Source organism: Ictalurus furcatus, chromosome 15 (genome assembly GCF_023375685.1).
Source record: "Ictalurus furcatus strain D&B chromosome 15, Billie_1.0, whole genome shotgun sequence".
In the NCBI taxonomy this organism is placed as follows: Eukaryota; Metazoa; Chordata; class Actinopteri; order Siluriformes; family Ictaluridae; genus Ictalurus; species Ictalurus furcatus.
The window spans coordinates 26708077-26731467 of record NC_071269.1 but is presented as its reverse complement, the minus strand read 5'-3'; the positions used below and the strand labels follow the sequence as shown (position 1 = coordinate 26731467).

The following is a 23391-nucleotide window of genomic DNA, read 5'->3' as shown; positions in this document are numbered from 1 at the left end:
ACACCATACACAACTACCGTAAACACACACCATACACAACTACCATAAACACACACCATACACAACTACCATAAACACACACCATACACAACTACCGTAAACACACACCATACACAACTACCATAAACACACACCATACACAACTACCGTAAACACACACCATACACAACTACCGTAAACACACACCATACACAACTACCGTAAACACACACCATACACAACTACCATAAACACACACCATACACAACTACCGTAAACACACCATACACAACTACCGTAAACACACACCATACACAACTACCGTAAACACACACCATACACAACTACCATAAACACACCATACACAACTACCATAAACACACCATACACAACTACCATAAACACACCATACACAACTACCATAAACACACACCATACACAACTACCATAAACACACCATACACAACTACCGTAAACACACACCATACACAACTACCATAAACACACACCATACACAACCACCATAAACACACCATACACAACTACCATAAACACACCATACACAACTACCATAAACACACACCATACACAACTACCTTAAACACACCATACACAACTACCATAAACACACACCATACACAACTACCATAAACACACCATACACAACTACCATAAACACACACCATACACAACTACCATAAACACACACCATACACAACTACCATAAACACACACCATACACAACTACCGTAAACACACCATACACAACTACCATAAACACACACCATACACAACTACCATAAACACGCCATACACAACTACCGTAAACACACACCATACACAACTACCATAAACACACCATACACAACTACCGTAAACACACACCATACACAACTACCATAAACACACCATACACAACTACCGTAAACACACCATACACAACTACCGTAAACACACCATACACAACTACCGTAAACACACCATACACAACTACCATAAACACACCATACACAACTACCGTAAACACACACCATACACAACTACCATAAACACACACCATACACAACTACCATAAACACACCATACACAACTACCGTAAACACACCATACACAACTACCGTAAACACACACCATACACAACTACCATAAACACACACCATACACAACTACCGTAAACACACACCATACACAACTACCGTAAACACACACCATACACAACTACCATAAACACACACCATACACAACTACCGTAAACACACATTAACGGCTCATCTGAAACACTCTTTATTTATGGATCTGTTTTGTAATTGTTTTTATTTTAAATGATAAACATGATGATTAAATTGATGTGTAAATTGAGGAAGAGTGATTAGTCACTCAGGGTGAACAGAAGCTGGGACGTGTTTCTTTCTTGATTTTTAGTTGAAACTAGTTTTAGCATCGGGTTTCAGAGAGAATCTGTAACTGCGCTTCCTTTCCCAACTAACTGGGTTTTCATCACATTTCATTTCCAGTGTAATAAAATAAGCTCAGGGGCGTTTATCTGTGTTTTATCTTCAACTCCAACATTATTGGTACCTTTTAATAGAACAGGCAAAAAGTTAAAGTTAGCGCGAGAGAGAGAGAGAGAGAGAGAGAGAGAGAGAGAGAGCGAGCGAGAGAGAGCTAGCGAGACAGAGAGAGAGAGCGAGCGAGAGAGAGAGAGAGAGAGAGAGAGAGAGAGAGAATTGAATTTCAAAAGCCTTTTATTTACATGCTTTTAAAACTACAATGACCTATTATGGTCCCACAGAGTCATTTCAAATGACACTAAAAGAAAAATAAATAAATAAATAAATAAATAAGTAAATATATAGGTAATTCAAATAAATACCACTTCCAATTGCATCTGAAAACCCACAGGGAGAATAGAAAAAGTAAAAATGCAAAAAACCCCAAGCTTCAAACAGTAGTCACACCGTCTTCTGAAAGTTGATTAAATTTCACCTTTTCTTCTGCAATCACACACAATGCCCCTTCCAGACACCATATATTCTCAAAAGATACAAGATCCTTCATCTCCTCGTAGAACTTAAAATCGATTGATATCCTAGATTTCACCAGAATCACAAAACCCAATAAAATACTGTAGAACCTCTCTTACTGTCCCCTGAATTTGACTCAGTTTTATTTCTCCTGCTAACATACATAACCATTTTAGCCTGTCCAATGATAAAATTTATCAACTGACACATAAAGCTTTTCTTCCGAGAGTATTTAAAACCAAAAATAAAAGTTTCGATTGAAAAACTCTCGTTAAAGGGCCAAACAATCTCTTCTGTAAAACAATAAAAAGAGGCTTCAGTCTCTCACACTGCATAAACAAGTGGAATGCGGTTTCTCTCACGGCACAGAAAGGACATTCATGACTCACATCAGGATTTAAAACACAAATAAAAGAATTAACAGCCACTGCACCGTGCTAAATCCTCCACTGTAAATCTCCACACTGTTTTGTTAATGGTGACTTGTACAAGGTTCTCCGTTGTGGCTTTACATGTTCCTTTATTTGTAAAACAGAACGCCAAGGTGTGTCGACTCTTTTATCCAGAAAGGTTTTGTTTAAAGACATCACCCAGACTGTACAGTTCCTTCCAAGAGGCTAACTTGGGACCCACAAAAAGTAGTTTCTCAGACTTTAAAAGAACACCTGAACACTCATGTACATTTGACGATACACTAAAACCCGGAAATGGATCCTGGTCATTTGGACTACTTATACCTCTGGAATATTCTTCCAGCATTCTCAGGACCTCTTCAGTTAACAGAGACCTCCATTCCACAAGGAACTGTGTGACTATACGGTCTGACCTCACCTATATGTGTTCAGCAACTGCCATCGCGCTCCCAAGCTCCTGCTAGGCTCAGTAGGTTTCCCAGAGTGATGACTCCAGCCCTGCGGGACCCCTCTGTAAGCGCGGGAAACGGCTTTCTTTGTGACACAATATAAAATGGAACCATTTATGATTGGCTCCTGCAGCAAACAGTGGAGAGAACTTGTGCATTGCACTCTCTGCACTGTTGAAAGTCCCCACACTTTAAAAACATTGCGGTTAAAGACAGGGAGTTTCCTGATGTCCATCTTCTTCGGGTCCATCCAGAAAAGAGGTTTATGTAAATCCAGCCCTTCAAGTGTCCGTAAAATGGCACGTGCTACAGCCTTCCAATTTGCATTCACAGGTCCATTTAGTAGCCTCTGCACAAACTGTAAACGAAAGGCTGCTGTCCTGCTCTGCAGGTGCACCAGTCCATGTCCCCCTTCATCCTTGGGCAGACACAGAACACGCTGTGGAACCCAGTGTAGACTGTCCCAAAAAATATTAACCAAAATTGACTGGATTTTAAACAAAACATGTATTGGGGGATCTATACATGCAAGCCTATGCCAGAGGGATGATGCTACCAGGTTGTTGATTATAAGCACACGCCCCCTAAAGGACACTTTTTTAACTAAAAAATTCCATTTCTCCATACGACCCTTTACCTTCTCAACAGTCCCTTCAAAGTTTTTCCCCATGAACACCTCATCCCTCACAAACACCCCAAATACTTAAAACCATCTCTAGACCACAATAAACGGTCTGGGAGGCTTGGTGCGCCGCTTAACCATCTCCCGATTAAAAACGGCACGCTTTTTCCCAGTTTACCTTAGTGGAAGAGACAATTCTAAACTCGTCAGAGATCTTCAACATCGAATCAACATCCCTCTGGCTACCAACAAGTATCGCCACATCATCAGCATATGCTGATAGTTTAAAAACACTCTCACATTTCAGAATTGTTATACCTTGCAGTTCTGTTCTCAGTTTTGTTAAAAGAGGTTCAATCGCAAGGGAATACAACATGCCTGATAGCGGGCATCCTTGTCTTATTCCCCTATGAACTTTAAAAGGAGCACACCAGTCACCATTAATCTTCAGCATACTTTCACTGTCACGATACAGAACTCTTATTTTATCGATAAAATCCGAAATAAAGCCAAAAGCAGTCAAAACGTTCCATAGGTAAGTATGCTCAACCCTGTCGAAAGCCTTTTCATGATCAATTAAAACCAGACCAAAATCCAAATTAAAAATCTTTCCGACTTCTATGACGTCCCAAATGAAAGAAATGTTGTCGTGAATGACTCGACCCGGCACACAGTAGGTCTGGTCCGGATGGATCACCTCTTCCATGACTATACTAAGTCGGTTTGCCAATACCTTAGAGAGCAGTCGATATTTCACACAGAGGACTGAAACAGGTCTCCATGATTTTATGTCGTTTAGATCTCCTTTCTTAGGCAGCAGAGTCAATACTGCTCTGTGACAACTGAGTGGCAGCCGCCCCGTGACTAAACTGTCACCCAGTACCTCCAGTAGGTCTGCACCCATTTCAGGCCAAAAAGACTTATAAAAGTCAGCCGGTAGACCATCGATCCCTGGTGCCTTGCCACTCTCCATACCCTGGAGGGTTCGTAGCAGTTCCTCTAGGGTCAACGCCCCTCCGAGGTCTGCATGTGCTTCCTTTGACACCTGGGGGAGATCCTTCAAGAAGACGTTTTCATGGGCCTGCTCATCGGAGATTTCACACTCGTACAGTTCCTTGTAGAAACCGACTGCTCTCTTTCGAATTTCTCTATGGTCAGATAAAAGTGTTCCATCCTCAGAAAACAGGCCACGTATCATCTTTTTTTACCTTTTTTTTCCAAATTAAAAAAGAATTTTGACGGTGCATGCACACACTCCACATTCTGAAACCGTGACCTGACCAGAGCTCCTTGTGCGGTAACGTCTAGCAATTTAGTCAAGAAACTCTTTTTTATTCTTAAATTTTCTATGCATACTTGCCTGCTTGCATTTTTCACTAACCCTTGAAGCTCCATTATTTCGTTCTCCAAGGATTTCATACGGTGAGTTGTGTCTCTTGTGACACTGAGGTATACTGCTGACACAGCTGTTTAAATTGTGTTTTGGCAAAGTCCCACCACTGTGCACAGATTTAAAAGAAACCTTTGTGGTCCTAAAATCACTCCAAAAGTACTTGAACACATCTCTAAAATGAATGTAATGCAATAAACTGGTGTTAAAATGCCAGTACGCACTCTTTAAAATTCTACTGGTATAATCACACAACTTCTAAAAGCACTTAACTGCTGTTTAAAACCATCAAATTTATCCAATCTGGCCATAGAGAGCATATTATTATAGGAGTGCACCCAGGTATACTCTTCTTGCATGTGGTGAAAATGTCTCCAAATGTCAGCAAGATCAAAGGAATTTATTAACTCAACTAGCCTTCTACGTGATGGCATATGGGGCTCTACATGATTCCTGTCTATACCAAGCTCCGTACAATTAAACCCCCCCCCTAGAATTAAGAAATCCTCAGAGTCACAATTCTTCAGAACATCATCTAAGGTTCGTAAAAATAACATTCTTTCAATGGCTGCGGTCGGGGCATAAACACAAACCAACACAATTTTTTCATATTTTCATACTGTGCTCTAACCTTTAACAGTCTACCCTTTACAATTTCATCAACTTGATACGAACAGGGAATAAAATTTTGGGAAAACAGAATAGCTACTCCCCGACTGGTTGACGTCTTATGACTTAAACAAGATAACCCCTCAAACTCCCTGGTCCAGTCAGCAGCATTACTGGCGTCTGTGGGGGTTTCCTGTGCAAAAATTATATCTATTTTCTTTTGCTTTACTGTTTCAAATAACAAAAACCTTTTATTCCTTTCCCTTGCTCCATTTAATTTCAATGAAGCAATTTGAACTTCACTCATAAATAAGAGGAAAAATAATAGTAGATACATGTACATAATAAAGGTCTAGGATTGACTATCACTCTCATTATAGTCCAACATTACATTCACCTTTGTAAGAATTTTCTTTAGACGGAATCCCTCCTGTTCAGTGAAACCCCCTTCTGCCATAAACCCCCTTGTTTTTTTAACAAACTGTTCCACATCCGGGGCGCACGGTGGCTTAGTGGTTAGCACGTTCGCCTCACACCGCCAGGGTCGGGGGTCCGATTCCCACCGTGGCCCTGTGTGTGCGGAGTTTGCATGTTCTCCGTAAACTGGGGTACTCCGTTTTCTCCCCATGCATGTCTTTGGACGGGTTTCCTCCAGTGGTAGGCTGATTGGCATGTCTAAAGTATATGAATGTGTATGTGACTGTGTCCTGTGATGGACTGGCACCCTGTAGAGGGTGTACCCCGCCTTGTGCCCGATGCTCCCTGGGATAGGCTCCAGGTTCCCCGTGACCATGAAAAGGATAAGCGGTATAGAAGATGGATGGATGGATGGTTCCACATCTGGAAAAAACTCGTCATTCCTAGCATGCTTGTTTGTTTTTCAGAAAAGCTTTGATGTCATCTACGCTATATTCACGGCTCGAAAAGCCACTTTGATTTAAACTACATGTAATACTACAGTCAGATGATTCGCTCTCACTTTCTACCTCCATGGAATTTAACTCATCTGTGACATCTTTCCTCTTTGCTTGTGCATGAGGACGGTTTCGCCGTCTCTTTCTCTGGGGCACCTTGAACACGTTTTCTTCTGTTTCCATGTCAGAGCTTTCATCCCCAACTTCATAAGCTAGAGACTGGTCAACACTATCCAGTGACACTGTACTGTCCTGTGTATCTTTATCGCATAAATCTGGCTCAAACGTGGCTTTCTCTTCTTCACCTGGTTTAGCACCGACACCCTGGTGAGAGGGACCAGCTTCAGGTGTCTCCACCTGAGAAGGTGCTGCTGCTCCCTCTCCCAGTGTCTGGACCCCATCCACCCCAACACCCTCTCCAGCAGTAACCTCATTACCAGCAGCCTCATTAGTATCATTACCATTCGCGGGATTTGCACGTTTTTCCGGACAGGCCCGCACCAGATGACCATTTAAGCCACACCCATAACACTTCATTGTTGTAGTAGTAGCGTAAATGACATAATTAAAATCGTCCACCTTTACATTCAGTGTCAGATCCAGATCATTATTATCCTTCATGACCATGTACAAAAAACGTCTGAAAGACACGATATGTTTCACCAGAGGGGATTTACTTGTAATCGCTATCTTCTTGATCTGCGAGACCAGTTTTCCATAGCGGGATAACGTTTGGGACAGAATCTCCTCCTTAATAAAAGGAGGAACATTAGACAAGATGACTTTTTTAGACGGGGTCGACAAAGGAAGCACTGCGGTAAACACTCCATCGAGCACGACTCCATTGTCCACCATTTCATTTGCCAAATCCACCGTTTTCAGAAACAACACGACGGCACTATTCATACGGGCCGCAGACAGAATGTTGTCGTGCCCAACACTCTCCCCCCACACTCTCCCCCAGCACTCTCCCCCAACATTCTCCCCCCGACACTCTCCCCCAAACACTCTCCCCCCACACTCTCCCCCAACAATCTCCCCCCACACTCTCCCCAACAATCTCCCCCAACACTCTCCCTCAACACTCTCCCCCAAACACTCTCCCCCAACACTCTCCCCCCAACACTCTCCCCAACACTATCCCCCAGCACTCTCCCCCAACATTCTCCCCCGACACTCTCACCCAAACACTCTCCCCCCACACTCTCCCCCAACAATCTCCCCCCACTCTCCCCAACAATCTCCCCCAACACTCTCCCTCAACACTCTCCCCCAAACACTCTCCCCCAACACTCTCCCCAACACTCTCCCCCCAACACTCTCCCCAACACTATCCCCAACACTCTCCCCCAACAATCTCCCCTAACACTCTCCCCAAACACTCTCCCCCAACACTCTCCCCCAGCACTCTCCCCCAACATTCTCCCCCCGACACTCTCACCCAAACACTCTCCCCACACTCTCCCCCAACAATCTCCCCCCACTCTCCCCAACAATCTCCCCCAACACTCTCCCTCAACACTCTCCCCCAAACACTCTCCCCCAACACTCTCCCTCAACACACTCCCCCAACACTCGCTCCCCAACACTCTCTCCCCAACACTCTCCCCCCACACTCTCCCCCAACAATCTCCCCCCACTCTCCCCAACAATCTCCCCCAACACTCTCCCTCAACACTCTCCCCCAAACACTCTCCCCCAACACTCTCCCTCAACACACTCCCCCAACACTCTCCCCCCACACTCTCCCCCAGCACTCTCCCCCAACATTCTCCCCCCGACACTCTCACCCAAACACTCTCCCCCCACACTCTCCCCCAACACACTCCCCCAACACTCTCCCCAACACTCTCTTCCCAACACTCTCCAACACTCTCCCCCAACACTCTCCCCAGCACTCTCCCCAAAACTCTCCCTCAACACTCTCCCCCAACACTCTCCCCCAACACTCTCCCTCAACACTCTCCCCAACAATCTCCCCCAACACTCTCCCCCAACACTCTCCCCCAACACTCTCTCCCAACACTCTCCCTCAACACTCTCCCCCAACACTCTCTCCCAACACTCTCCCCCAACACTCTCCCCAACAATCTCCCCCAACACTCTCCCCAACACTCTCTCCCAACACTCTCCCCCCAACACTCTCCCCAACACTCTCCCCCAACAATCTCCCCCAACACTCTCCCCAACACTCTCCCCCAACACTCTCCCCCAACACTCTCTCCCAACACTCTCCCTCAACACTCTCCCCCAACACTCTCCCCCAACACTCTCCCTCAACACTCTCCCCCCAACACTCTCCCCCAACACTCTCCCCAACACTCTCCCCAACACTATCCACCAACACTCTCCCCCCAACACTCTCCCCAACAATCTCCCCCAACACTCTCCCCAACACTCTCCCCAACACTCTCTCCCTACACTCTCCCCCACGGGAGAGACTAACCTCCTCAATGATGGTGGTAGTGGCTACTTTTATAGCATGCCGCCGTGTGAGGGAATCATACTTCTCCGTACCTGAGGCAGCCATGCTTCCAACCACGGAAGCAGCCGCCCAGGCCAGCGAGAAAAATCACACACACACACACACACACACACACACACACACACACACAACAAACAAGAGTAAATTTAGATCCCCTCAGAAAACAAAGACAAAAAGGAAATCGTGTTTCTGAAGAAGAAAAGATAGAAAAGAGAACAAGCGAAATTTGGAGCACTCGGCCACGCTCCGCCCACACTCACTCGCTACCGCTCCAACTCCGCCCACACTCACTCACTACCTCTCCGACTCCGCCCACTCACTCAGTCCATGCGCACGAGAGAGAGAGACAGAGTGAGAGAGAGAGAGAATAGAAAGAGAGTGAGAGAATATAGAGAGAGTGAGAGAGGGTGAGAGAGAGAGAATAGAAAGAGAGTGAGAGAATATAGAGAGAGTGAGAGAGGGTGAGAGAGAGAGAGAATAGAAAGAGAGAGAGAGACAGAGAGAGAGAAAGAGAGACAGAGTGTGAGACAGAGAGAGAGAGAGAATAGAGAGACAGAGAGAGAGAATAGAAAGAGAGAGAGAGAGAAGAGAGAGAGAGAGAGAGAGAATAGAGAGAGGGAGATCCAGCAGCTCCGCATCTACGAGACATCTTCAATGAGGCGTTTTAAACACAGCCGCAGCTCCAGATGCCACAACGTCGTAACTTTCACATAAACACAGTGTTCTGCAGTACGAGCTCACATTCTCATTCACATTATCATAAAAACATTTCACACTACAGAACCACGACAGGTGACAACGTTTACATTCAGACTGCACATTACACAATAACCGCAGCGCAGCGTGATATAGACACACTCAAGTGTACTAACAAGCGTGCAAGTAGAGGAAGCATTAAAACATCAAACAAACTCACTTTCGAAAATAAAAAAGATTCAAATCATGGTAATTGTTTGAAAAGCAGTGCTTTTAACTCGTTTTTGGTAGCAAGAGGTTCTGACTTCCTGTCATTACGGAGTTCCTTTCAACTTGATTTAAGGAATATTTAAAAATAATAATTATAACCACACATGCTAATTAAATGAGATTAGCCTGAGCTATTATTCCATGTTCCTAATAATCTGACAGTCTCTACAGATATCTACGTTATGATGAAACATTATATTTCCACGCTATTGTTATTACATCAACACAGAAAGACCTTAACGTGAGGTCACTCTCAGAAGTCATGGTTTTAAGGGACACTGTGACCAAAATAAACAAAAGAGTCAGTGATGTTTGTTATGAGCTTTAATACTCGCCTCCTACACCCACATTACTCCTGTTAAACATTTTACTACATAAATACAATAAAAATACAAAATTGTGAGTTCTGTCAATGCTGAGCGTTAAATATTAATCTGTATTATTAAATATTACAGAACGTGTAGAATGACGTGTTTAATGCTTTAATCTGCTTTAACGTAAAAATCACAGTGACGAAAAGTCTGAACGCACAAACTGACCTATTATTCTCTGTTTCTCTGTGATGATGATGTCATGATGATGTCACGATGTGCCTGAACAGAGCGTGTAAGACGATCAAGCTGTGGCTGAAAGCTGCTATTTTAGAAACATCACCTTGTCTCCTAACAACACAAGGACGAGGACAGGAGCGCGGTCGCAGACGGATAATAAACAGGAAGCAGAACCGGTTCTCCACGCTGCGTGATGTGAACGCGTGAGCGTTCGCTGATGTGAACGCTACAGTGATGTGAAGAAGAAGACTGGAGAAGGAAGGCGGTGATTAATTCTCTAGAACAGCGGCTCTGACAGTAGCGCAGGTTTATATTAACACACTCGTTCTAATACGTTATCGTTTCTATAGTAACGGCTCGTTCACAGGGACGTGTACAACGCACACTCCCCATAAATTGATTTAAAAATGGGAGGAGTTTACACATATTTGTTGTTTCTCTGTAATGTGACAAGCTGCGTTTTTTTCTTATTAAGGTGAAAAGAGAGAATAAAGAGAGAGAAAATAGAGAGAGAATAGAGAGAGAGAGAGAGATCTTTCATCTTTTACTAATAATTCAACTGCATAGGCAGGTTGTGTGTGGGGTTATGGGTGGGGTTATACTTAGGGTTATGTGTGGGGTCATGTGTGGGGTTATGTGTGGGGTTATAGTTAGGGTTATGGGTGGGGTTATAGTTAGTGTCATGTGTGGGGTTATGGGTGGGGTTATAGTTAGGGTTATGGGTGGGGTTATGGGTGGGGTTATAGTTATTGTTATGTGTGGGGTTATGGGTGGGGTTATAGTTAGGGTTATGTGTGGGGTTATGGGTGGGGTTATGTGTGGGGTTATGTGTGGAGTTATGTGTGGGGTTATGGGTGGGGTTATAGTTAGTGTTATGTGTGGGGTTATGGGTGGGGTTATAGTTAGGGTTAGGTGTGGGGTTATGGGTGGGGTTATAGTTAGGGTTATGTGTGGGGTTATGTGTGGGGTTATAGTTAGGGTTATGTGTGGGGTTATGTGTGGGGTTATAGTTAGGGTTATGGGTGGGGTTATAGTTAGTGTCATGTGTGGGGTTATGGGTGGGGTTATAGTTAGGGTTATGTGTGGGGTCATGTGTGGGGTTATGTGTGGGGTTATAGTTAGGGTTATGGGTGGGGTTATGGGTGGGGTTATAGTTAGTGTCATGTGTGGGGTTATGGGTGGGGTTATAGTTAGGGTTATGGGTGGGGTTATAGTTAGTGTCATGTGTGGGGTTATGGGTGGGGTTATAGTTAGGGTTATGGGTGGGGTTATGGGTGGGGTTATAGTTATTGTTATGTGTGGGTTTATGGGTGGGGTTATAGTTAGGGTTATGTGTGGGGTTATGGGTGGGGTTATGTGTGGGGTTATGTGTGGAGTTATGTGTGGGGTTATGGGTGGGGTTATAGTTAGTGTTATGTGTGGGGTTATGGGTGGGGTTATAGTTAGGGTTAGGTGTGGGGTTATGGGTGGGGTTATAGTTAGGGTTATGTGTGGGGTTATGTGTGGGGTTATAGTTAGGGTTATGTGTGGGGTTATGTGTGGGGTTATAGTTAGGGTTATGGGTGGGGTTATAGTTAGTGTCTTGTGTGGGGTTATGGGTGGGGTTATAGTTAGGGTTATGGGTGGGGTTATGGGTGGGGTTATAGTTAGTGTCATGTGTGGGGTTATGGGTGGGGTTATAGTTAGGGTTATGGGTGGGGTTATAGTTATTGTTATGTGTGGGGTTATGGGTGGGGTTATAGTTAGGGTTATGTGTGGGGTTATGGGTGGGGTTATGTGTGGGGTTATGTGTGGAGTCATGTGTGGGGTTATGGGTGGGGTTATAGTTAGTGTTATGTGTGGGGTTATGGGTGGGGTTATAGTTAGGGTTAGGTGTGGGGTTATGGGTGGGGTTATAGTTAGGGTTATGTGTGGGGTTATGGGTGGGGTTATGTGTGGGGTTATGTGTGGGGTTATGGGTGGGGTTATAGTTAGGGTTATGGGTGGGGTTATGATTAGGGCTATGTGTGGGGTTATAGTTTGGGTTATGGGTGGGGTTATAGTTAGGGTTATGGCTGGGGTTATATTTAGGGGTATGGGTGGGGATATAGTTAGTTATACAGGTGGGGTTATGGGTGGGCTTATAGTTAAGTTTATGGGTGGGGATATAGTTAGGGTTATGGGTGGGGTTATAGTTAGTTATACGGGTGGGGTTATGGGTGGGGTTATGATAAGGGTTATGTGTGGGGTTATAATTAGTTATACGGGTGGGGTTATGTGTGGGGTTATAGTTAGTTATATGGGTGGGGTTGTAGTTAGGTTTATGGGTGGGGTTATGTGTGGGGTTATAGTTAGTTATACGGGTGGGGTTATGTGTGGGGTTATAGTTAGTTATATGGGTGGGGTTGTAGTTAGGTTTATGGGTGGGGTTATGTGTGGGGTTATAGTTAGTTATATGGGTGGGGTTATGTGTGGGGTTATAGTTAGTTATATGGGTGGGGTTGTAGTTAGGTTTATGGGTGGGGTTATGTGTGGGGTTATAGTTAGTTATATGGGTGGGGTTATGTGTGGGGTTATAGTTAGTTATATGGGTGGGGTTGTAGTTAGGTTTATGGGTGGGGTTATGGGTGGGGTTATGATTAGGTTTACGGGTGTGGTTATGGGTGGGGTTATACTTAGGTTTACAGGTGGGGTTATGGGTGGGGTTATGATTAGGGTTATGTGTGGGGTTATAGTTAGTTATATGGGTGGGGTTGTAGTTAGGTTTATGGGTGGGGTTATGATTAGGTTTACGGGTGTGGTTATGGGTGGGGTTGTAGTTACGTTTACGGGTGGGGTTATGGGTGGGGTTATGATTAGGGTTATAGGTGAGACAGTGTTACACAGTAACTGTTCAATTTGTTGTTTGTTTTTTTATCAGCTTTTTTGTCTTTTTTCTCTTTCCCCTCACACGTCTGTGCTGTTCGACAGGTCGTCACTGTACATAGGAATTTCTTCTTGCTGAAATGCCTAAGTCACATTTTGAAATGATCTGATTTATGATTAGACCGTGTCTTAATAAATCATAAAAATCCAAAAGAAAAGAATCAGACTGAAGGTTTATCACATGTTTCACTGGAGAATAAAGGAGGGAACTGATTTTACACTGCTGTCAAAGATGGGAGAATTTCTTCACACACTCACACACACACACACACACACACACACACACACACACACACTGTCCCGCTATACAGGTGATTCACACTGTGTTTCGCGTCTCGTCTTTTCTGGCATCGGAGGAATGTGGGGTTTTTCTCACACTAACACGTCATAACAGGGTGAACTGACACCGCATCGGGACCACGCCCTCGCCGACACTCCCGTCTCCCTGACAGGGAACCGAGAGAACCTGAGTGTGTCTGATCTCTGAGGTCTGATCTGTGATCAACATGAGGACAGAACCCCAAACTGACAGGTCTCAGATCAGATATAAATCCCTGAACTGGGAATGATTTAAAACAAAACTCTAAACACTGATTAAATGTGAAGCGATTTGGGACGCAGTGGGTTAAAAAACTCTTTTCCTTCTTCAGTCTGTATTTTCTATCCCTGATTCTGTAAATCGCTCTGCATCACTGCATCTGCCGAATAACATAAATGTAAAAGTAAATGCTATTTTGGGGGTTTAAAGGTAAGTGTTTGTGTTTGTGTGTGTGTGGAACACGTGTCTAACATAAATCCATCCTGCAGCCTCGTTTAATGTAGCCCACGTGAACTTGGAAAACATAATACTCCATTTTCACACTGCGCAGAATTCACAGCAGATCTGTAGCGTAGCGAGCGCTATTGCACAACGCGAGCTCATCTCACTGTGCTGAAACGTGGGTTAAAATCAACGCCTGTGTGCTGTGCCTGCAAGTCACACTCGGGTCTAAAAGCGAGTCGTGTGCTGTGCTGCAGCGTCGTACGCAGAAACTCATTTCAGTGGGATGAGGAAATATGTAGTTCCAGGTTTCGAATCGTTTGCCAGTAGCAATCCCGCAACTCCGGATGAGAGCCCTCACAGCGGGGCGAATGGGTGACGACTCGGCGACATAATCACAAAGACAAAGCTAACGCTAAGGAGGCTCGCCCAAGGGAGCACCACTCCTCTCCTCTTCACGTGTCCAACAGGTTTGCTCTCCTCAGTGAAGAACCTCTGAGAAACCTGAAAGAGCTCTGGTTACAGGAGACTCTATCTTAAGGCAGGTGATATCAGCTAGGCCTTTAGGGCTCCAGCAGCTTTAGTTAGGTGAACACCGGGAGCCAGGACACCGGACATAGCAGTTAATCTTGGGGTCTTAGGCAAGCAACGGTGTTCAAAGATACTTATTCATGTAGGAGTTAATGATGTACGCCTTCATCAGTCGGAGGTCACTAAGAGTAATGTTGTAGAGGTGTGTAAATTAGTGAAGGCGGTGTCCGATGCAGTAGTATGTGCTCTGGCCTCATCCCAGTGCGGCGTGGTGATGTAGCTTACAGCAGGTTATGGTCGCTGAACTGCTGGAGGTCCAGCTGGTGCTTTATAATCGGAGTAGTTTTGAAGGTAAGGCTGATATATACATCAGCCCCGTCTAACTGGCAGAGGAGGCGGTGTCGCACTTATTTATAATGATAATCTAGACCTCACACACAAACCCAGTCATAAACTCAACTCCTCTGAAGTTCTTTATACTGGTATAACACACATAGCCACAAAAAATAAGTCTACCGAGTCGATTCCTCTAATTATTATTTACAGACCGTCAGGGCCATATTCTGAATTCCTTGGAGAATTTGCAGATTTCATCTCAAACCTAGCTGTTTCTCTAGACAGAGCGTTATTCATTTTGATGACTCAGAAGACCCTCTGAGAACAGCGGTTATGTCCATCTGAGATTCAGTACGGGTCAATCAGAACGTAATCGGACCTACTCATAATGACGGTCCCACCTCATACTAACATACGGATTAAATACAGAAAATACAGTAACACTTCCGCAGTCTGAAGCTATCTCAGATCATTATCTCATCTCGTTTGTACTGATGATAATATTTGCACCTCGTCACGCTACCGCGTCAAACGTACACTCACGTCAGAAACTGCACCGAGACGTCGATCAGACGACCGAATGCTTAGCGTCAACGTTCCACTACACGCTAGATAAGATAGCTCCACTTAAAAGAAAAATAATTAGAGAGAAAAAGCTAGCACCCTGGTATAAGCATCACACACACACACACACACAAACACACACACACACACACACACACACCTTAAAACAGACCACTCAACGATTACAACATAAACACTGTCAAACAAAATTGGTCGTATTTCAAACAGCATGGAAGGAGAGCCTCCTGAACCTCCTCTCTCCTATCTAACTGTCTCTCCACCTTAATAGAAGAAAACAATAATAATCCTAGTTTCTAATTTAATACTGTAGCAAAATAAAGTAGGAATAAAACCACCACAGAAACAGACACACAATCACAATCATTATATAGCAGCGAGGATTTCATGAATCAACCATTAGAATGTTTTACTCCCCTTACAGAGACCGCACTTTCATTCATCTCTTCATCAATATCATCAACTTGATTATTCCAGAAGTAATCACACCCCTACTAAATATAATCAGTTCTTCCCTTAGCACTGGCTATGTACTTAAATCATTTAAACTATCAGTTATTAAACCCCTGATTAAAACCCTGACCTCGACCCCTCTCTACTGTCCAGCTATAGATCGATATCAAATCTCCCCTTCAGCTCCAAGATCTTAGAAAAGGTTGTACACAGCAGCTCTGCTCGTACTTACACAGGAACAACATTCATGAAATGTATCAGTCAGGATTTAGACCTCATCATAGCATAGAGACAGCGCTGGTTAAAGTAGTAAATGACCTTCTACTGACCTCTGATCAGGGTTGTGTCTCGCTGCTTGTGTTACTCGACCTTAGTGCAGCTTTTGATACTATAGATCACACTATTCTCCTTGATAGATTAGAAAATGTTGTTGGCATTAAGGGAACAGTCCTCTCCTGGCTCAGGTCTTATCTGACCGATCGTTATCAGTTCGTAGATGTAAATGGAGACTTCTCCACACATACCGAGGTTAAATTTGGTGTTCCACAAGGTTCTGTTTTAGGCCCACTGCTTTTTACTTTATATATGCTACCTCTAGGTCAAATTATTCGTAAACATGGAATTATCTTCCACTGTTATGCTGATGATACACAGCTGTATGTTTCAGCGAAGCCAGAGGACAGACAGCAGCTTAGTAAAGTTGAGGAATGTGTAATATAATATAATATAATATAATATAATATAATAAAATATAATATAATAAATGTGTAAAGGACATTAGACACTGGATGAAATAGCTTGGTGTGATTATTGACTCCAGTCTATCATTCGGTCTGAAGCTGCTCTGAATGAACTGAATTTAAATATACAAAATGAAGTCACATCTGTTTTGCTGATCAGTAATTAAACTGGTAAGTGTGACGAACTCTTTCACATGATATCTGCTAATCCTGTTTCTCATCACAGCAGCTGGTGTCCAATAAAATGGGATTAAACAAAGGAATGCATTCATAAAAAATGTATTATTATCAGTATAATAAATGTTATTATAATAGTGCATACACTGTAACAGTTTCTTTTAGCCCTCTTTTTCCTAGGAATCTCCCATTCTAATTTCAGAGCCCAGGTTACTGTGTTACTCGATAGAATATGTTAAATAAGTAGAAAAAAAATATTACAAACTTCGACTGTGGCCCTTCGGGGTCTCACATAAATAGCGATGTGGCCTGGGCAGAATTTGAGTTTGACACACCCGCTAGTGAAAACTCCGTCTCACACGCTTCTAGTAAAAAATCTAGTGACCTCGGAGGTGTGAGCTACACGCAGGTGATGTTGATAATCTGAATGTAATGCTCAGAAAATCCACTAAAGCAGCTTCGGAACCCGACTCTGAACACCAGGAACTTTCCTCAGGTAAACACTGACGTACCTTTTAGACCCGACTCTGAACACATTCCTCAGTGAATTCCGCGTGTTATGGAGGTCCTCAGTGTTTAAGTGTTAATGAGTTATGCTATGACATCAGCACGCTAATAACAGATTACAGTGCTAAAACCATGCACAAGTAATTATTATGCACACTCATAAAGGAAAATAAAGCTGCTGGAAAAGACTCCTCAGAAGTACCATAGAGGAACCCTTTTAGATCTATAAAGAACCTTTTTGTTTCTTGATTTTTCAGACGTTTTAATTGAGTGCTACAACAAACTGAATCGTTATTTTCCCGCCACATAACAGTAATATATTTATCTTGGAATATTTATTGCACCAACACGTTGGACTCCTGTTAAAGAACGTTATCAGGCAGATTGATGTGTGTGAGAATCAATGGTTCTCGGTGTGATTCCGCACTGTACAATTAACACACCTCCAGAACATCCTGTCTTCTCACATTAAAAAGGGTCAGTCTTCATTGTCTCTTGCTGACTGACTCGAGTGTTAAGTTCCTTCACTGTCCTTTCAGCCCTTATGTCTTTCTGAAGCCAATTACAGGAACCCTGCTGACGGAGAGCCCACTTCACACACAAACATCGATACTGACTTCAGTACCTTGGACAGCTCCAACACAATAAACACCCTCTTATAGTCTCTCTCTCTCTCTCTCTCTCTCTCTCTCTCTCACACACACACACCCACACATCAGTTCATTGAAAACCACAGAATATATAGGTGAAGGTTCTCGTGTGTGTGTGTGTGTGTGTGTGTGTTTGTGTGTGTTCTCCACACTATTGATGGTCATATGTCTGAATGCATTATCTATAAATTGTTTCCTTAATGCACAATTAACACAGCTGAGAATCAATAAAAATAAATCCCCTCCATTCACTCACTCGCTCGGTCCTACACAGAACCTGAGAACCCATCACCTATAACGGTGTATGGTTGTGTATTTGAGCAATAACATTTCAATTTGAACATTTCTATTATTAATATAATGATCATTTATTTAATAACACAACTACAACAAAGAACCTGGACCTAAAGTGTTTGTGTTTGTTCGAACACAATTTTATGGAACCTGGACTGATACTGCACCGTTAAATTCAAAGCTTAGAACCCTTAACAGATTGTTTCCCATTTCATAATTATCCAATGAACCTTTAAAGAACGCTTGAAGAACATTTCTATAGAGAGCAAGCATCAGGGATGTCAGTTGTTCTCTTTTTTTATTGACCCGATGTTCTACTTCTAATAAACATGTAAAACGGGTCACACTGACTCAAACGGAACTTAAAGAACCCCTGAAAGAAACTTCTTTTCTAACAGGAACCAAGTACCAGGAAGCTAAATGTTAAACTCCTGACTGGTTCTAGATATTAAGAAGAACAATAATGACCAATACTTTCCCAGTTCACAAGTTTCTTCAGGTTCTTTAAAGGCTAAAGGTTAAGGATCCTCTAAAAACAGGTTCAACTTGGAGCCTTTTCTGCTGGAAACACTCTGGGATTCTACATTCATACTGAACGGTTCCCTGACAGGGACTACTGAAGAACACTTTAGGGTTCTACATCTTTGATGAGTGTAGCAGTAATGTGCAAATAGTGAGCTGGGTTACTTACTTTATAAGCCTTACGGGCTCTTCAGATGTCCTACAGAGAGAACCATTAAAGGTTCTGTGTAGAACCCTACAACAGAATGTTTACCTATCTGAACGGATTCCAAGTAAAAAGCTTTTAGGAACCTAAGAATCTTTAACTATCCAGTGAAGCCCTGAAGAACCCTTTTTCTAAGCGTAAAAAGCTTTTAACTTTAAGCTTCTGTAGTTTGTACAGGTTCTAAAGTCTCTCACACACTCACTCTTACTTAGAAAATATGGTACTTCGAGGGTCTTAGCAAGAAAAGAAAATCTTGAAACTTGAAACCCTTTCTAGTTTGTTACAGGGTTCTACAAATCCTCAAAGAGGAACAAATAATAAGCCCTTAAAAGGATTTATTTCCTGTCTGCTTTTATTGAATAAAGTCATCTGTCAATCATCCTCAGTGGGCGTGTCAGATGTTATCAGTGGTTTAAACCTAAACACAGACGCTGACACTAAACAGCGGGTCAGGAGTGAGAGGAGTCGTAATGTTCCATGTTATAATGCCTTATAAAGCTTTTACATAACAGTTCAGTTCAGTTTTATTTCCATAGCGCTTTTAACAAGAGACCAAAGCAGCTTTACACACACACACACACACACACACACACACACACACACACAGGATGTCCTCACTACTGTTCTACATGTCATCACTCCTAATATTTACCTCCCGGGGGTTTATTCAGGGTTTTATCTGGAACACAACACACAGTCAAGTCCACAATTACTGACACTTAATGAAGAAATAGTTTAAAATGACCAAAATAATAAATATTACACACACACACACACACACACACACACACACAGATTACAATGAAAATCTCAGACAACTGGGGGAAATCATTATCTTTCTGATAACAAAATCATTCTCCGAATGGCCAAATAAGAGGTGGTGTTTAAACAAACAAACAAATAAATAAATAAATAAAACATATCAAATTTGTTTACACTTATTGCGTGTAAATTCTGCATATTTTCGTAGGGGTGCCAATAATTTTGGAATTGACGATAGATAGATAGATAGATAGATAGATAGATAGATAGATAGATAGATAGATGTTGTTTATCTGTTCTTCTCCCCCATGTGTCCTCTCATGGAAAATTATTACTCGGTGATTTTCATGGTGCCGCCTGAAGGCATCACGTGACCGGATTTATGCATCAATTATTTCTAAATATTTTATACAAGATATATATGAATGATATAAATAACGGAGCGCGCGCGCAGCTCAGGATCAGGACCTCGCGCTCATTAAATGCGTTGTGTTGGACAGAGTGCCATTTCTCTCTCTCTCTCTCTCTCTCTCTCTCTCTCTCTCACGCTCTCTCTCTCTCTCTGTCTTTCTCTCTCTCTTCCTCTCTCTCTCTCTGTCTCTCTTTCTCTCTCTCTCTCTGTCTCTCTCTCTTCCTCTCTCTCTCTCTCTGTCTCTCTTTCTCTCTCTCTATCTGTCTCTCTCTCTTCCTCTCTCTCTTCCTCTCTCTGTCTCTCTCTCTTTCTCTCTCTCTCTGTCTCTCTCTCTTCCTCTCTCTCTCTTTCTCTCTCTCTCTCTCTCTCTGTCTCTCTCTCTCACACACGCTCTCTCTCTCTCTCTCTCTCTCTCTCTCTCTCTCTTTGGTTGTCAGTGTTATTCTGCAGCTCTGCAGCCATTTATACAGCTGAAACACACACACGCGCGCGCGCACGCACACACACACACACAAACACACACACAGTGTAAAGCTCAAACACACCACCGAGGACTAAAAACAAACAAAACAAAAAACCTGAGCTATCTCATCTCTCGCGCGCGCGTTTCTTCCGTGTAGAAAAAAAACATCCATCAAACATAAGAAACGGAACCGGAACCACACCGACACCGGTACAGAGACAAAGCGCACCGCGCAGCTCATCACTCACCGCCGCAATAATCCGAATTAAATCCATTTCCTTACCGATTAATTGGTGTTTTCTCCGCTGTGAGGTCGGAAGCGCGCGCGGCTCCTCTCCGTCGCAGAGACGCTACAGAAGGTGACCCCCGGGTTCGCGCGCGCGTTCTGTGCTTGTGTGTGTGTGTGTGTGTGTGTGTGTGTGGTTCCCCGCATCCGCGAGAACATCACGACGCGCGCGTGCTCCCGCTGGGTGGGAGGAGAAGAAACGTGGACTCGCGCGCTTGATGGATTAAATAACCTGCTAATCAAAAATAAATAATAATAATAATAATAATAATAATAATAACAATAATAATAATAATCATCTGTTTAGAAACACTGTTCTGGACTGTGATTGGTCAGAAGCTGGTGATTAGTTCTCTAGAACAGCGGCTCTGACAGTAGTGCAGGTTTATATTAACGCACTAGTTCGTTATTGTTTCTATAGTAACGGCTCGTTCACAGGGGCGTGTCCATCGCACGCGCCACTGATCATAAACAGATTAAAAATGTTCATTTGGTGACATTTTCTTAAAGTAAAGAGACGTTTATGTAACATTTATGGAAGGAGTCTCCAGTGTCAGCGCTTTGTAACAGTCGGAGGTCGAGCTGTCCCTGCTGAAAATAACACTAGAAACCATCACAGAAATTCTAATGGTTTCCACTACAAATACCATTACAAACCAGCAGCTAACCATTAAAACCATTACCATTATTGGTCCTTAATGGTATACATTAGACATAACATGCCACCAATAGAAGGCAACAAATTACCAGTAGACATCCAGAGGGACCATTACAGTTTCCATTAAAACCATTACAAATTCTACCAGTGTCTCTGTTGTTTTTTTAGGAGGGGCAACTTTAAGTTATTTCAGGATGGTAGCAGAAACTCTGCTTCATCATACCTCACTCAGTATTTTACTGTAACACACACACACACACACACACACACACACACACACACACACACACTTCTTATTAATGCACTTATTTGTAATAGTATTTTTAGTTGTCCTTCAGCATGTGCAGGGTGTACACTGCTCCCTCCTGAACACTGCATTGTTATTGCCTCCATCTTGGATAACTGCAGTCAGCTCTATCATCCTCTTTAAGCCCCGCCTCCTAAACTTCCAAACTTAAATGCGTAAATATGGATTGTCTCTGATATATTTGTGTTTCAAATCATTAATTCATTAAAAGTTAGACTACTGAGCTTATTTTTGATTTTTGGGTGAGGGAAACTTCCATTGCTTGTTAGCGACATTAGCATCGTAGCTCCTGTTTGAAGCTACAGAAACAAGCGCATCGTAGCCGATGGAGTTAAAGTAAAGATTAAAACTGTGTTACTTTTCAGCTAATGTTCAGATTGTTTTGTGCAGCATCATGTTACTGACAGCGTTTTATAACATTAACTACATCTCACACACACACACACACACACACACACACACACACACAACAGCACCTGATGTTTTTATCACTTTTAGTGTTGCGTCTTTCTCGGCTTCTCTGTTGAGGAAAATAAATGACACGTGAGGAGGAGACGCGAGACAGAGACCAGCAGGAGACAAATGTGTTTCCTCTCTGATGACCCATGTGTCCTTCTCAGAGTATAATGACAATGCTGTTACCTTGTGTGTGTGTGTGTGTGTGTGTGTGTGTGTGTGTGTGTGTGTTATGTTGGCTATTTTATTTCTTTAGAATGAATTTTAGTCCCATTTGAGTGTTTTGTGATGTTTTGCGATGTTGAGTGATGTTCTGACTGCACCGTGATCCAGGAGAATCCCCTCCTGTGAGAAGCAGTTAAACCTGATCACGTGTGGCGTCTGTGACAGCTGGATAAACACAGCTCAGGTTCTTCCACAAACACATTCTAATCAGCTCTCGTGTCGTCACAGACCTTTTCACTTCTTCATTTAAGCTGAAAACCTCCTGTGTGTCTCTACACCTCATTCCTGCTGAACAACTACAGACCTTTCAGTTCCTTCTGAAGTAAAATAATAATAATAATAATAATAATAATAAAAATAATAATAATAAAATAACACACACACACACACACACACACACACACACACACACACACATATATATATATATATATATATATATATATATATATATGTAAAAACCAGAGAAACAAAAAAAATCTGCTATTGAAGAAGGAAGTTTATCACTTCGACTCTAATCAGATTAGAAACTAAACAGATTCAGTTTTGGTTAAATAAATTCAGTTCAATTCACTTTTCATCTTAGCGTAGCAACGTTTCTGAGATAAATAAAATACATCCTAATGATATTATCTTTCACTGCTGCACATGATGAAACTGAGAGGCCATCCATCTAAAGATTACTTCTTTGCAAGTGGTCCTAGTACAAGTTCTTCTGTCTTATCAGAATTAAGTAAAAGGAAGTTAATAATCATCCAA

At 42.8% G+C, this 23391-nt stretch overlaps 1 protein-coding gene across 2 annotated transcripts in view; it reads right to left on the bottom strand.

Moving 5' to 3' along the window:
- LOC128619539 (protein kinase C and casein kinase substrate in neurons protein 1) overlaps window positions 1-21225 on the bottom strand; it is a 77088-nt gene extending 55863 nt beyond the window's left edge. Inside the window, exon 1 of one of the 2 annotated variants that reach the window (XM_053643776.1) lies at window positions 20984-21225. The gene's annotated coding sequence lies outside the window, so the exon portion shown is untranslated. The remainder of the gene's footprint in view (window positions 1-20983) is intronic. The other variant, XM_053643777.1, reaches the window with a different exon arrangement.
- Between the last annotated feature and the right edge of the window lie 2166 nt (window positions 21226-23391).